At 36.0% G+C, this 16,606-nt stretch overlaps 1 long non-coding RNA gene across 1 annotated transcript in view; it reads left to right on the top strand.

Annotated features, from left to right (window-relative positions):
• The window catches only part of LOC138829044 (uncharacterized), a 33,864-nt gene extending 18,094 nt beyond the window's left edge, over positions 1 to 15,770 (top strand). The window contains exons 3-6 of the long non-coding RNA XR_011372476.1: positions 10,547 to 10,666; positions 11,244 to 11,362; positions 11,895 to 12,007; positions 14,541 to 15,770. This is a non-coding gene — a long non-coding RNA (uncharacterized lncRNA). The remainder of the gene's footprint in view (positions 1 to 10,546; positions 10,667 to 11,243; positions 11,363 to 11,894; positions 12,008 to 14,540) is intronic.
• Positions 15,771 to 16,606: the final 836 nt, after the last annotated feature.

Genomic DNA, 16,606 nt, shown 5'->3' with positions numbered 1-16,606 from the left:
CTGCCTGTGTGCCAAGGTGTCCTAACATTTCTCTTACTCTTTTCTGTAAAAGTTTCATGGTTTCAGATCTTCACAAAAAGCCCCAAATCACAACTATAATCCTAAACAGCAAAAGTCATGTTGGAGGTGTATCATTACCAAACTATGTTTCAGGTCTACACAAATGAGAACCAATAGAATGGGTGGAAGACCCAGAATTACACCCACCAACTAACATCCAGATAATATTTGATAAGGGAAGCAAAAGTCGAATCTGGAAGAAAGACAGCTTCTTCAACAAATGGTGCTGGGAAAACTGGTTCTCTACATGTGGAAAACTGAAACTAGATCCCTATTTACCAGTTGCACCAGTAAGATTTACAATTCAGGCTTTTAAAAATTAAAAAGTTACACAGGTCGGTAATGCTTATGCAAGAAGACAACACCCAGTCTAAAAGCAGGCAATTAGGATCAGTAAACTTTATGGCAAAACTGTATTGTTTTAAATGAAGGTGGAATCTCAAGAACATCACAGTGGATATACAGTAGCAGTGGGGAAGGTTTTACCCAAACCTCTCACTGACTACTTTTGTAACTTGATCCTTCATTTCCACTACCCAAGGAAAAGAGAATATTTCTAAAACTTTGGCCTTTCAGGAACATGGCATCCATATTTATTAGGACGATACATTAGTATTTTTGTTAGGAAAACAGTTACAAATTAAAATGTCCTGACTGACAGTAGTAATGATGAAAACAAAGAGGAGAACTCGTTCTCCAAACTCTAAGCAAAAGATAGCTTCACAAAATTCATTTTAATGAGGAGGTATCCAGAGAAAAAAACCTTTTCCAAACATCTTATATTGCCTACTTGTTGACTCTTCATGACCTAGCATTTCTGGGATTTTTTTTCACTTTATTATTTCATGATTTTTTTTAATTGTGAAAATACCGTACAGAGGAATTACAATTACATGAGCAAGGTAATGAGTACATTTCTTATCAAGAATTGTTGCCTTCTCCTTTGTTTCCCCTTACCATCCCTTTCCATCTCCCCCCCCCCCTGCATGCCTCCTGCCTCCCCCACTACTCCCGTCTCCCCCCTCCTCCCCGCCCCTGCGCCAAAGTTGTAGAGTTCGTTTTTTGACATAACGTCTTGTACATCTCATTGTGGCAATGGGGGAAGAAGGGAAAAACAAATTTCTGGAATTTTTAACTGATCAGTAAATATTTGTGGAGTTTTAGATAAATCATATGCCTTACTCCTGTACAGTGCTCAGTTTAATAATTGCCCATGGATCTATATGGAATGACTGTCTGGATGATCCCACCTTGGTGAAAGTGGGTCCTTGTCTGTGAAGATAGAATCCAGGTCCTTGTTAAAGGAACAGCAATGCTGGGGAAATGTGTAGTAAGTAATCTGGAGACACTAGAGCTGGGGTGTTAGGGCTGAGACTCCTGAGTAGTGAACTGGCATAAAGCTTTGGAAAGGAACACAAAGTTTTTCTGCTGGAATTATAAATAACAGAGGCCCTTGAACCTAATTCATTATATAGCTGCCATCTCATGGTTGGTCTGTGGGCCATGGACAGAGAGATGAGGGACATGCCGATGGCCTCAGAATCTCTTTCCCCCAGCTGCTGCCTTCCCATCTCAATGCCAAGTTACTGTTCAGTGGGGCTTGACCAACAGCTCAGCAAAGGAAAGCCCTTGGCTGTTCACCAATAGCTCACAGGGGCAGAACACAGGGCATTATCTTACCACCTATCTGGCTAGAAAAAGCAAGTAAACAAACCTGTGCCAATGAATGGGCAGCATCAGACTCTCTGCCTGAATTTCTCTGCTAGATTGGTGGTAGACTCAGTAGAAAAACTCAGAGTAGCCAAGTGCTAAAATGGACAAGAAGGAAAGCCAGGGAATCTGTGGGCAATGTTGAGCCAGGACTGCATGAACATCTTGGAAAAGTATGAAGATTTCCTTGCTAGCCAAAATGCAAAATGTAAAAGTGCATGAATTTCCTATCCTCATCTCCCAAAGGTGTTATTGATCCAAAGAAGGAAACATGTGACCCAAAATGGGTTCAGGTGCTGGTCTGAATTTGTCTTTAATTCAATTATTTTTTTTTTGTCAAGGTAATGTACAGAGGAGTTACAGTTACTTATGTAAGAGAATGAGTACATTTCTTTTCGAACTTGTTACCCTCTCCCTCATTTTCCCACTTTGCCTCCTCCCCAATTCCATGTCCTGCAAGTTGTTCATTTCAGACATAATTTTTTGAGTATCACTATTGCATTCATTCGCACTTTGTCCTTTGTCTCACCGTTTTGTTGTTTCTCTTCCCTACCCAGGGTACCAAAATTAAGTACAGTGACAGCAGGGGGTAAACCATAGATGGGGAAAATCACAAAAGAAAAAAAAAGAAATCACATAGGACATTAGAAACAATAAAAACAAAGAAAACCTCGTTTCCATATCTTAATATTCATTTTGATTAGCATCATCTTATGTGGTCATCTATACATAGCCCTTGAGGTATTCTGTTCATCTGCTAGGACTATCCTAGACATACACTAATTATTACAAATGAGAGAAACCATGGGGTCTGTGTTTCTTTGGGTCTGGCTTACTTCACTTCATATGATTATTTCCAAGTCTTTCCATTTCCTCATGAATGGGGCAATGTCACTCTGATGGAAGCATAGCATTCCATGTTGGTATATGATCTGAATGTTTTTACCTGTGACACCACAACTTATGACAGCTACTTTACTAACTCTTCACTTTCAAGCTATATCATTCTGTGTTGTATTTATTTCTTGATTGTGTTTTGATAGCGATTGATTTATCTCTAGGGAGAAAATTAATCTAGTGAGACAGTTCAAAATTACAAATTAATTTCTAAACTTAGGCAATTCAGCTTAATGAAAGCTTTTTTTGGGGGGGGCAGTATTTGGGCTTGAATTCAGGGTCTAGGTGCTGTCCCTGAGATTTCTTGCTCAAGGCTTGCTTACCACTTGAGTCATAGCTCCATTTCTTGCTCTTTGCTGGCTATTTGGAGATAAGAGTATCAGACTTTATTCCACAGGCTGGCTTCAAACCCAAATCCTCAGAGCCCAGATTCTAAATAGCTAGAATGAAAGGCGTGAACCATCAGCAACTTGCTTTAAATATTTTTCTTCAATGGCTCTAAGTCACACTTTCTGCATATGGATCATTGAAATAAGAATGACCAAGGAAATAAAGACAGAATACTAGTTGAGATTTAAAACCATGGAGTTCTTACGAAGAGACTATACACACACAAGTAATACTCTGTGGATTTTAACTTTTACCCACCTCTAAAATGAAGAGTATAATGTATAATGTTCAACAAAGACCAGTTTTAGTAAAATATTTGTGACAACCTCAAAGATCACTTTTAGATCAAAACATTTCTGTTTAAAAAATCAAGACTACACTCCTGGTATGACCAAGAGCAGCAATAGTTAACCTCTTAGATCATTCTGCTTGATGGGAAATAGGTCAAAATGAGCTTGATCTGTATTTGGCTTCTGAAAACTCCATTTCACGTAGAATATCTTTCAAATTAATACTTGAGATCCCTTTGGATATTTTAAAACTGAAGTTAATTGGAGAGAAAGGGATGGTGTTACTGAACTCCCTGCTAACCTTTAAGCCTTGATGAGCACTAGGAGAGAAATATCCAGAACTCTGTGCATTAACATATCAGTGGTCCACTGCAGTTTTCAGATAATAGCCTAATTGTACATTCTGTTTGGCCTTTCTACCTGCAACTGCCTTTGAGGGATAAGCCATTTCAATCTGGAGTCAGCTGATGCAAACAATCACAGGTATGAAAATTAATGACAATAAGTAAAGAATCAGCATGAGAGGAATGCTTTATTGAATTGGGTGCTGGTAAATTTCTATTCAAACCAATTATGACTCCAAAAGTAATGATTAATCAGTGTTTACAATTTGATTAATATTAACTTTATTTTTTCCAGTGCCAGTACAGATGTGTTAATGGGTAATTGCTTTTTAGATTTCATTATAGGAGGGTCTATAAAATACGGGAAAATTCTATGCAATACTCACAATTCAGTTCTTTTCACTCAACAAGGAAGCAAGTACTTTCTTACTGCAAATGAAAGAGTAAAAACTGGCTATTCCAATTGACACCTCTGCTAAAACTGATGTTTCCTGGGTCTCAGCAAAGAGAAACCTAAAATGTTTAGCAGACATTATTCTTAGTGGCTTGTGTTTTTCTTATCCTATCTAAAACAATGATACTGATTATATTGTATAGACAAAAAATATACCCTAGAAACACATGAATTAGAGGACAAAAATCGCTAGTTATATATATATATTGGTCAGTTGTGGGGCTTGAACTCTGGGCCTGGGCACTGTCCCTGCGCTGTTCAACTCAAGGTGAGCACTCTACCGCTTGAAACACAGCGCCACTTCTGGTCTTCAAGTGATTTATTGGAGAGGAGTCTCATGGACTTTCCTGCCTGGCTGGCTTTGAACCATAATCCTCATATCTCAGCCTCCTGAGTAGCTAGGAATACAGGCGTGATCCACCAGTATCCAGCTTAGTAATAAGTTTTTTAAGTTAACACTACCTTTAATATAACTTAATGCATTGGAACCATTTTATAACTTCAATAGTTAATTATAATGTGATTTATTAAGTGCCCAGAGTAAATTTTATCACCACAGAAGTTAGCTTATATATTAAATTGAACATATTAGTCTGAACTTTGTGAGGCAATATAAAATTGTAGCAGTAATATAAAATTGTAACAAATCTCATAAAAATAAGTAGAAAGTTCAGATGTTAAATCACTTTTTGATCAAATACATTATATTCATCTTATTAAAACTGAAATGTAACTTACTTTCAGTATACTAATACTCAGATAGAAGATATGCATAAATCATTCAGGCTGCTTCAAAATCCTGTCTGACTTTCATTCTAATGTTTTGATCTTTAGATTGTGACTCAGAAACATTTCTTGAAAATTGTTGTATAGTGAGAAAAATGGAGAAGCCAAATTTTGAGAGGTTGCAATATGGAGTCTCTATTAAAAGGCTGGTGACTGCATGATGGACTCCTGTCTCAAAGACCAGCAGCCCCAAACAGAGCTTACATTAAGCTTTTAAAGGCAACAATCACTTGCTTGGGGTGGAGACCAAGCCTTAACAAAAATGAGACCTCAGATGGACATATTCAGGTACAAGCTTAGGTAACAGCAGAACTTTTCCATCTAGGGAAGATTTGTCTCAACCTTCCATATAGATAAATCTTACAGGCTACTCAGGGGTGGGTGATTCAAGCCATTTAGTGAGTTAATAAAGAAGAATCAGAGCATTCTCTATATACAAGCTTTACTAAAGCCATGACATCTTCATTTCTCTGAAGCGAAGCCCTCTAAGCTCACCTTGAGCTAGGTATCTACGTTCAATAATGGCCTCTCTCACCTTTAGGCTTTTGTTTTTTTTACTGCTGCTTTTCTGATTTTTTAATAAGTTTTTATGGTGAAAATACCATACAGAGGGTTACAATTACAAGAGCAAAGTAATGAGTTCATTTCTTATCAAGCATTGTTACCTCCTTTGTTTTTCCCTTATCATCCCTGCCCTCTCGTCTCCATGACTAGACTCCCCCTCGCCCCACCTCCACCAAAGTTGTAAAGTTTGTTTTTCCACATAGCATCTTATACATCTCATTGTTGCAATGGGTCCACTTGTATCCCTATTTGAACAATTTGTTTTTACCTTCCCTTCCCCAAATTATACCAATATCAAATACAGTGAAAACATGGGTTATACCGTGGTGGAGGGACATACAAAGCAACAAAAGAATCAGCTTATTAATACGTTAGAGACAATCGTAAGAAAGAAAAAAACCACTTGTGTCCTTATCTTGGGGTTCATTTCACCTAGTAGAAGGAAAGGAAATTAAAAAAAAAAATAGAACATCTTAACAGTAGGTTAGACCATGAAGAAGATCGAATCTTGGGGATTGAAGACAGCCTAGATATTATAGAGAAAGAACATATAACTATCCAAGACAAATCCAAGAAATATGATAGATCTATTCAACATTTGGAAGACACCAGCAGAAGGCCTAATCTGAGGATAATGGGTGTAGAAGAGCACCTAGAGACAGAAGTTAATGGTCTAGGAAATTTATTTAACAGGATCCTAGCAGAGAACTTACCAAACACGCAAAAAGATAGGCCCATTCAGATACAAGAAGCTTTTAGAACCCCAAATAGACCAGACCAGAACAGGACATCCCATCGTTACATTAGAATCTGCACAGGATCAATTCAGACCAAGGAAAGGATCCTTAAAGCTGTCAAGGAGAAAAGATCAATCACCTATATAGGCTTTTTTAACACTAGAATTCCCTTCACCCAGCAAGAGGTACCAGGATGGCAGTAAGAAATCACCTAGACTCAGCAGCCTTACTTCAAAATCACTAAGAAATATTAATATAAGTGGTATAAGAACACATAGTGGATACTTATTTATGGTCCTAGTAATGATAATATACATTATTTCTAAAGCATGTATTCTAAATACTTTTTAAGGTCATCATATATTATGATTGATGGTCACACCTGATCTGTATGGTATTTTTCCCCAGTTTATTGACAAGAAAACCAATAACCAAAGAGTTTAAATGACTTTCAGAATCTCAAAAGTAGTGAAGAGCTAATTCACTATAACTTCAATGTCATCTATTTCTATTACTGATAGAAAAACATGTCCTTTTCTCTAATATACTATCTGTACCAACAGATGGATCTTTGTTGTATGTTTTTGTATCATTTTCCATGTTTAATGGGTCGTAATTTGTTGTATTTCACAAGTCTTGATGACTAGCAAGTTCTTAGCAAACTCTTGTTTCTTTCTAAGTGGAAAAAAGTAAAATTTATGTCTACTTGCAAGGAAAGACAGTAACATTAAAGGGGAGAGTAGGTCTCACGATGTAGTTTAATGGGATAGAGCTTGTTTAGCATTCCTAAGATTCTAGATTTATTTCTCAACAAAAGAGTGGGTCTGGTAAGAGTAGTGGTTTCTAACTTGTCATTACTTTCATGTCATTATTATAATTAATTTTATGTAATTCTAAAGTCTGTATTGAAATTCAAACTGGTATTTAGTTTACTGTACAATAACTGGAGTTAAGTATTTCTTCTCCTTCAAATCAATTAACAAATACTATTTAGAGAACTTTTAAAAAATTGAGGTTAAAAATGGGAAAAATGATTTATAAGTAAATGTTAACCTTACCAAGAAACAGAAATGTACTATTTTCCTATCAAATATAATCATTTAACTATTGAATGTTGAGGTGATGTGGGAAGTAGAGTTAGTAACTGCTGGGCTGGTGTAATTTCTTTCTACATCATGTACATGAATACAGAACTTTGTATTAGTCCTAAAATATATACAAATTTTGTATGTCCATCAAAATAATAATAATTATTTAGAATAACAACACATTATTTAACAAAATCCTCAGCCTAGAGAAGGAAAAACTGAGTTAAATCCTCCTGACCATTTCTCACATGCTCATATGCTTTTCCATTCTTGTTCTCTACCATCAGACCCCAGCTTTGACATGGGATCTTGAGGCTGGATATGATTCTGAGTTGAAGACCCATGACTAGGTAGACTTAATCTATATGTCCTAACTAGAAAACGCGACTGTTATGCTTCCTCTGTACACAAATTATAGGATTCTACACAGAATCTTTATAGACAAATGAGAAATTTGGTTAGCTTGCCACTTTTCAGAAACAAATTGTTCAGGCTAGTATGATTGTAATGGTATTATAAACTATAAATATAGTGAAAATTTAGGATTGTAATTTTGAAAAAGAAATGATCAAATAAACAGGTATTTTGTAGGTCACATAGATAGATAAATACAGAGTCAGCATAATTACATTTAAAGTATTTTTGAGACAGTGGCTTTGAAGGGGCACCAATATAGCAAATAGTGTAGTATCTAAGGCTAGCATTAACTAGTTTAGCAAAGAACCAAGTGGGATTTCGGAGGATAGAGTTTGTATGACTTAATTTGTTGCTGGCATATTGCAAGCACATATAATTTTTGCAGTTTTACTTAAGAATGGGCAATTTCCTGATTTACTGGTTTCATTTGGTCTCTTGGGTATTACTTATTGTTGTATTTACTTAAGGTGTTTCAGTAACTGAGTATTCTTTGCATGATGATAGGAAGATTATGTATAAACAAACACTGAAGTATAGAGGTCTACACTGGGGAAAGCACAAGGTTGCAGATTATGTGTAGGAGGAAACCTAATTTAACCTGGTGACATAAAACACAGCTTGCTGAACAACTGTTCTCAGTTTGGAAGAAAGAGCAGTAGTGAGGCCAGTGAAACAAGAGGGGAAAGGTGCTCTAAGTAGGAGAACATATCTTGGCAGCACTAAAGGTGGAAGAGGCCCCAGGGAATCTGAGTATAATTGGATTGAACATGGTGGGAAAGGGACTAGTAAGGAACAGACTAATGAGGGAGACTGAGGCAGAGGATTAAAAATCTTGTAGGCAACTCAGAGGACAAGCCATTTGCAAGTACAAGTAACTCAAAGGTCATGACCTACAAAATTTGAAATTGATGTGGTGCTCAGAACAAGGGACTAAACATCTAATTAAAGCTTTTGAATGCTAATGAGTGTTTCCAATTAGCAGTTCTAAGCAATACTCACAAAGACTTCAAAGGAAACAAGCCACCTTCATTTAGACAGCAGGTTTTGCTCCATTTTTTTTTCAGTTTTATTTCTTTCTTCCCCCTTCCCCTCAACTTGCCACACTTAAGCTTCCTTGATTCTAAAATTCACTTCATAAATAATTGAAGAGAATGGACTGAAACAATCTTAACAACTATTGTTTAGCAGCGTGTTCATTTACTAAGCCAAAAGAAATGCTTAATAAAGAATATTGCAGTACTAAATATAGACATCGAACCTAGAAATATGCAGTTAATAAGCTGTGTTAGGAATATGGATAACAGTAATAATTGGAAGGGTTCCTTAATTTAATATGCAGCTAGTCTTGAGGCTGAGCTCTTCATTCATTTCCCACTGATAGAACAGGCTGAACCAGAATTAGCTAGATTTCCTGCACCTTAAAATGACGCACATCTCTACAACTTCTAATGAAATATCCTCACCGTAATTTTTTAAAATCCTCTTTCCTGAAAGTAAATTATCTTTAAAATGAGTCTGCAGCCTTGATATAAAGCCATGTTTTATAAGCAATGATGACTTTTGCTAGGCAATAAAATAAAATAAGTAGCCTTGGGTTTATGATTTTCTCTTAAAATTTTTACATAATGCTCTTGGTTAATGTTTAGTTTTCTTTTCAGATCTATCTCTTCCCCTTAAATTACCACTAATGTTTGTTGCCTCTGGAGCTTGACTGTGGCCATATGCGCCTAGAATATAAAAAGCACTGAAAAGATATTTGTGTTTCAAGGAGGTTGCCCTGTAGTCTGTTTTCTCCTTTGCCCTCTGGGCTTCTAAACATTATTACTAACACTGTACATTTTTTATATCTAGAATTTTTAGGTCTATCTTTTTAGGAATGTCATGGATAATGGTCAGATATTGGTATCTACAAACTAAATTTAAGCAATCCAATACCCCATTTTCCTAACAGGTAAAATTCTCTTTGCTAGTAGTTTTTGTGGAACTTAGGAACTTCCTTTTAAATCTTATGGCATATGCACAAAACAAAAGCTAGTCTGTGCTATTCATTTACTTACATTCAATTTAATTCATATTTCTTCATAAAATCATAGAGTCGCTTAGCATCTCCATAACTTTGGTAACAATTGCATACTTACTGTCTGCTCCAACTTTGCTTTTCTGTGTCTGTAGATGAGTTTTTTTCCCCACTTTTTTTGTGCCCATTCCGGACCATGAACTCAAGGCCTGGGCTCTCTCCCTTGGCTTTTTGGGCTCAAATCTGGTGGTCTACTATGTGACACACAGCTCTAATTTTGGTATTTTCTGGTAGTTAGTTGGAGATAACAGACTCAAAGATTTTCCTGTCCCAGGCTAGTTTTTCCAACTTTTTTTTCAATGAGCATCAAGTGATGTACAAGTGGATTATATATCCTTGTATGGTCATTTTGAAATGTCCATCTAGGTATGCAATGTTCTTTAATCGAACTCAATGCTTCCTTCATTTTCCCTTACCTCCTCTTCTCTCCTCTCCAGACGAATATTGGCATTCTCCAGTGGGTCATTTTCGCATAGATTCACATAATGTATCTCAACCATCTTCATCCTTCTTCACTTTCTCCAGTAACCCTTCCCTTCCTACTAGTAGCCCTGACAAGACTCATCATTTTTGAAATGTGTATAAGTTCTCAAAGGGATTTCCCCTGATATGCACCACGTACAGGACTTTCCTCACAGTTACCACTTCACTTACTCTCCCTTTACGGATCCTCCCAATTTGCAGTTATTCAAAAACGTTCAGTAAGTTTCATTATGCCATCTTCATTCACAGGCACAGCATCTTGCGTTCTCGCTCACCCTCTGGCATTCTCATCTACTTCCCTCTCCATCACTCCAGTTCCCTCAGATCATCCCAGAACTGCAACCATATTCTCTTTCTATAGATACACAGGTAAATGCAATCCTGTATGTGTTTGTGGATATGTTTATAGGTATAGAACAGGCTTTTAAATTTTCACTTTATTGTAAAGGTCATACACAGAGGGGTTATAGTTACATAAGTAATATGAGTACATTTCTTGTTGAACATTGATTTGAGGTCACCTTTGCCTTAGTTCAATAACTCAAAAGTACTGGCCATCATTTTCCTGCTTCCAGGTGTTTTGTTTTTGCTATTTTCTTCTCTGTATTTCTTAGTTACTATGAACTCAGTTTTTTGATTTTCATATCAGTGTTTGTTTTCTGCTCTGTTGATGAAATGGCTACCATTATATGCATAGGATCATAGGTTTCCTTTATAATCATGTATTTGTATTTAGATTTACATTAACAAAGATATTTAAATTGCAAGTGAAATGAGATAATCTTGTGTGAATATTCCACAATATCTAAATATTTTCTAAAATCTAGATATATTTTAAAAGCATGGTTACCTTGCTCTTAGCTTTCCATGTACTGATTTACTATTTGTAGATAACTTTTACCTGCCTTTTCTCTTTTTTCCAAATCGAATTTTTTCACCTGATAAGCATCATGAAGAAAAATTCATTGGCCCTTTCCCACTCTATGTTAAAAAAGAGGGGTTCAGAGGAAATATCCATCTGGACCTTGGATGGCATGGCTGTTCCTCTACCTATCACTCTGAAAGGTATGGCCACTTCTCTAGTGGGTTGAGCCTATTATCATGAACAGGTACATGTGTAACAAGGACAAGGCAGATAAAGTGATAGTTACATTGTGTAATTCCTAGACTATTTGAAGATAGAAATTTTCATGGTGGACTTCCTTACCACTTCTATCACCTCTACCATAAAAACCTTAAGCATGAAAGACATTTGATAACTATTTACTGATTGACTGTATGGATGTATGCAAAGAAATTTGTTGTGATTGATTAAGGAGTCTGAAGTTAAATAGACAGGTAGTGGATCTTAACAGATAGTGGGAATTTTCTGATACAGTAAAAAGCAGGGAACCCCTTAACTAGTGTGTGTGTGTGTGTGTGTATGTGTGTTTGTGTGTGTGTGTGTGTGTGTGTGTGTGTGTGTGTGTGTGTGTGTATGTGTGTGTGCTCAATTTGGTTTTCATGTGCTAGAAAATTTTAAATCTCACTTGAAGCAATCTGATAATGAACTTTCATGGAGAGGAGAGCATGAGATGAACACATGTTATATTACCAGTGAGCCTGTCCTGCTGAGAGCCAATGAGTTATAGAGGCTTGCTGGAGACTGTGAAAGCCTAGTGGAGGACACACCAGATAATTCTAACTGCAGAAGCTGTCCATTTAAGACGGGTAAGTGCATATTTTCCCTGTTCAATAGCCATGAGCTCTTCCTCTGTGCAGAAAATGACCCCTTTGCTCTGTTCACAGCACAGTGTGGGCAACACTGGCCCAGTACTATCAGCAAGGGATAAGAGAGATTCCCTGTGAGCCTTTAAAGGACTGCCAGCAACTCATTTCCTGCTGGACTGGTTTTTCAAATGCCTGTAAAATTTTAATCTCATTTTTCCATATTAAGTTATTCTTGAATCTTAGTCTGTTTTTCTCAAATCTAATATTTGAAACATTGTTGAATTAAACAATAAATAGTGACGAAGAGACTGCTAGGTGAGAAGGGGCAAAAATAGAGCCCAATATGGAGACATACCTTGACACTTTGGATTTACAAAGAAAGGAAAGACTTGGAGGTGGTCAATGGAGATAGAATTTAAAAGGCATGTATAATGAGAAACCCCTATATTTCGTTTTCTGTTCAATATTAAACTAACTGCACTGAGCACCTAATATGCACCAGACTCTATTCAATATTTTATATGTAGTGAACCCACAAATCATATTTTCAAACCACCGAGACACCCTTTATTGCAGTGTGGCTTAAAGGAACAAAATGAATGTCAAAGTTACTGAATACTTTGTCCCAATTCATCCTAAGTCCTTACTTTCTGTTATAGTTGTTTCTTGAGGAATAAGATGAGGAGAGAACAGAGATAATGGGATATAAAAGCCCGAAGAAGAATTAGTTTTAAAGGTACTGAAGAGCTGTTCAGAAACAGGCATTTCCAATGTAAACTCATTTGGTTTGAATTTTCTAGTTGCATCTTGGAGCACATGTTCCTACTCTTGTGGGAATAATTTAACTCAGAAGAGTCAATATTTCAGAAAAGTTCTGGCTAGTTGACATCATTCATATGAAAGAATTTAACTTGCCTCTTAGTGTCAGAGTCTTCTCCCTGGAAAATGTGTCTGAATGATTAAGTCATTCAAATAAAATGAAAGTCTAAATTTATTGTTGATGGGTACCTCAGGGACTTTTAGGTGTCTAATGAAAAAGAATGCATAAACCTCTTGCTGATCTCAAATATGGCACAAAATTCTTTATGTGGAATATGCTCACTTTGTAAAACATAGAGGTAGTCCCGTTGATATAATTAGATGTTGTTATTCTGTGAATCTAGTCTCTGCAGGTCTATTGTAATAAAGTAGTCTAATATTATACATAATAATTACTGAGCCAAAGTCTAAATGCATGTTTCTTCTTATCCACCTGCACCCACATAGTTCTAATACTTTCAAAATTAAATGTTATAATTCTCTTATTCTGACTACTGATTCTTTAAGACTCTTCTATTTTGTGATCTTGTTTGAATGTTGTATTCAAATAACAGACATTCCCTTTGTTCTCTTTCCTTTTAGCTCTGTCCATACTTCAAAACTTTAAAAATAAATGTTTTGATGCTGTGTACTAGCTAAATGACAGACTCAAATTAACTTTTAACTAGTAAAAAAAATAAATCCACAGAATGGTTGTCTCAGATTCAGCTTAAAATGGTGTCTCCTGCCAGAAAACAGGAGCTAAATGTCCTAGACTGAAACATAACACTATCATTGCCTACTCTACTAAAATACTACAATTTTCTTCAAGAAGAGAGTATGCTCAGATCAAACAATAAGGATTCATTACATGAAAATTTATCTAAAAACCTCTTGGCTTAGGTATGTAGCTACAGATTCAAGAGATTGGCTCCCTTCAGTTGTGCAATGCCAACCCAAACCTACTATAGCCAGAACTACTGTTTTATGATTTTTAGCATACTACTCATCAACTTGTCCTCTGATTTTTTTCTTTGATTCTTTCCAATACTTTCAATGGGTGATAGCCAACATTCCACATCTGGACTGATAGCTGTCACTAATATGTTTATTTATAGTGTGCAGTGGCAATATTGTGGAAATAAATACAAAGGAGAGTCCACTGTGGGCTACTTAGGATGGAAATTGAAGTAGTAAATGCACCTGTTTTCTTTCAGTCTCCATAACAGTTCTCTCCTCTGACAGTTCCTCTTACTCTTTCCTCAACTTACACAGTTGGTGAGGCCCTCACTGTCTTCTAGGGATTCTCTGGGATTCATGACTTGAAACTGGTTAGAACTTACACCTTAGTCAATCAAACATTGAGGGCTGAATAGGGGAGGGACATGAAAGCCAAGCAAGGAGAGAAACACAACAAAACACAATTTTAAAATGACGTAGACTCCGCCTCTAAGGAGCTTGTATTGTAATTGGAAGAGTCTAAAACAAATTTTAAATTCACATTTAACTAGTTATAATAGCTATTGCCACATAGACATAAAAGTGAGGAATTTAACTAAAGTTGGATGATCAAGAGGCATTGTGAATACCACTTGACAGGTGGGATTATTTTACAACTGTTTTAAAGATAGTTAAGTGCATGATCATGTTGTCTGTAAAGAGGGATTGTTCTACTTCTTCTTTCCTTATTTTGATATCCTTTATGCTTTTCTGTTGCCTTATTGCTCTGAATAAGAATTCCAGTACTGTATTGAAGATGAGTGGGGAGAGTGGACATCCTTGTCTTGATTATTGCAGTATTGTTTAACACAGCCAAGATATGGAATCAACTGAAATGCTCTTCAGCGTACAAATGGATCAAGAAAATAAGGTATATGTGCAAAATGGAATTCTATCCTTCCATCAGAAAGAATGATATTACATCATTCGTAAAGAAATGGAAAAACTTACATAAAGTGAAGTAAGAAAGACCCAAAGAAACAGAGGTTTCATAGTTTCTCTCTTTGTGGAAAGTATAATATACCTACAAATCTACAAATAAACACAATGGGTGGTAAGAGACAAAAAATTACACTTGGACATGATCAATTAAAAAGAACTGTAAACATTTACACAGTGAGATCAAAGAAGGATATTATTAAGAGAGGATCACGAAGGCACAATAGTCATGTGCATGTGATCATATAAAATGATACTTATCAAACTGAACTTGGAAACAAAAGGTTTTTTATTTTACTTTTTGTGGGATTTTTGATGTTTTGTTCTGTTTGTCACTGCTTTTATTTCTGTACTTTTTCTAATGTATGTAAGTTATCTGATCTGGGGAGGGTAAGGGAGAGCACAGAAATGGTGAGACAAACGGTAAATTAATACAACAGCGATGCTTACTAGACACTGTGTTGAAAATGAACTATACAGCTTGTGAGGAAGGAGTCGGAGGGAAAAAGCTGGGAGAAGAGGAGGGAAGAGGTGACACTGTTAAAAAAAATGTACATATGACCATATAAGCTGAGGATAAGCAAAGTGAACTTTTCTTGCTGTTCTTTTTAATGTACTTACAATGTACTAAGTGATTTTTTTGTTTCTTTGTATGTTCTTCCCCCATGGTATAACCCGTTTTCACTGTATTTGATTCCAGTGCCCTGTACTTTGTATATACATTTTTTTAATTTTGGGAAGGGAAATAACAAAATGCTGAAATAAAGATACAGGATGACCCATTGTAACAACAAGATGCACAAAACACTATGTTGAAAACGAACTTTACAACTTTGCGGGGGAGGGAAGAATAGGGGAGGTGAGGAGGAAAAGGATGATAGGAGAAAAACAACGGAGGAGGTAACAATGCTTGATAGGAAATGGACTCATTACCTTGCTCATATAACTGTAACCCTTCTGCACAGTATCTTTACAATAAAAATATTTTTAAAAATGTACTCATTACCTGACTTAGATAACTGTAACTCCTCTGTACATCACCTTTTCAATAAAAATAAATAAATAAAAGATAGTTAACAATAAATTGAAAATGAATTTTAAAATGCCTTCTAAAGGAAATGATAAATGAGATACAAAGAGTCAGTATCATTAGGCAGAGAATAAGTGTGTTTTGCTAGTGGTGAGCAATCTTCCTGGAAGATCTCAAAGCTGTAGAGATTTGGAGATTTTGAGTAACAGAGAATTTGCCAGCTTCAGTGGAGAGAAAAGGCAGAAGACATAAAGTTCTACATGAAGGCTGGTGGTGTAAGTAGGAGTCAAACACCACAGTGCCAACTGTCAAGATTATGCACACTTTATTAGATTCCAAATTCTCAAATAAAGGGGTTTTACTTAAGGTAAACATATTTCAAACATCAAACAGTAAATATAAACAGGATAATTTAGAAATTCCAAGCATCTTTACAATAAAATAAAATAAAATAAAAACTATTTAAGTTTGGGTTTTCTTGGACCAGAAATCTAGTAACATACTGAAAGATGTCCTTCTCCACAAAGCCATTTCATATGATTCAGGCAATAGGTCCTTAAGTTAATCAGTTTTCTTGAGAATGACACTTGAGAATTTCCACCACTAGAAAACAGAATTGGCTAGTGAAAATCACTTAACTGTGAGATTTAAATTTCTCAAATGTGTATTGGGGCTAATTCTACTTGTTCTATAGGGTTGTATGGTAATTGTATGTGAATCAATTAAATAATAAATTAGTATAAACCACCAAAAAATTTCCAGGCACCATTGTTCTATAAATTTCCTATTTAGTTGTAACATTTAGGTGAATACTGTTAACTGCTCAGAGGATC

The sequence above is a fragment of the Dipodomys merriami genome, unplaced genomic scaffold (assembly GCF_024711535.1).
Source record: "Dipodomys merriami isolate MVZ:Mamm:240054 unplaced genomic scaffold, mDipMer1.0.p SCAF_17, whole genome shotgun sequence".
NCBI classification, from domain to species: domain Eukaryota; kingdom Metazoa; phylum Chordata; class Mammalia; order Rodentia; family Heteromyidae; genus Dipodomys; species Dipodomys merriami.
The sequence above is the reverse complement of the archived record's forward strand: the minus strand, read 5'-3'. Positions and strand labels throughout refer to the sequence as shown.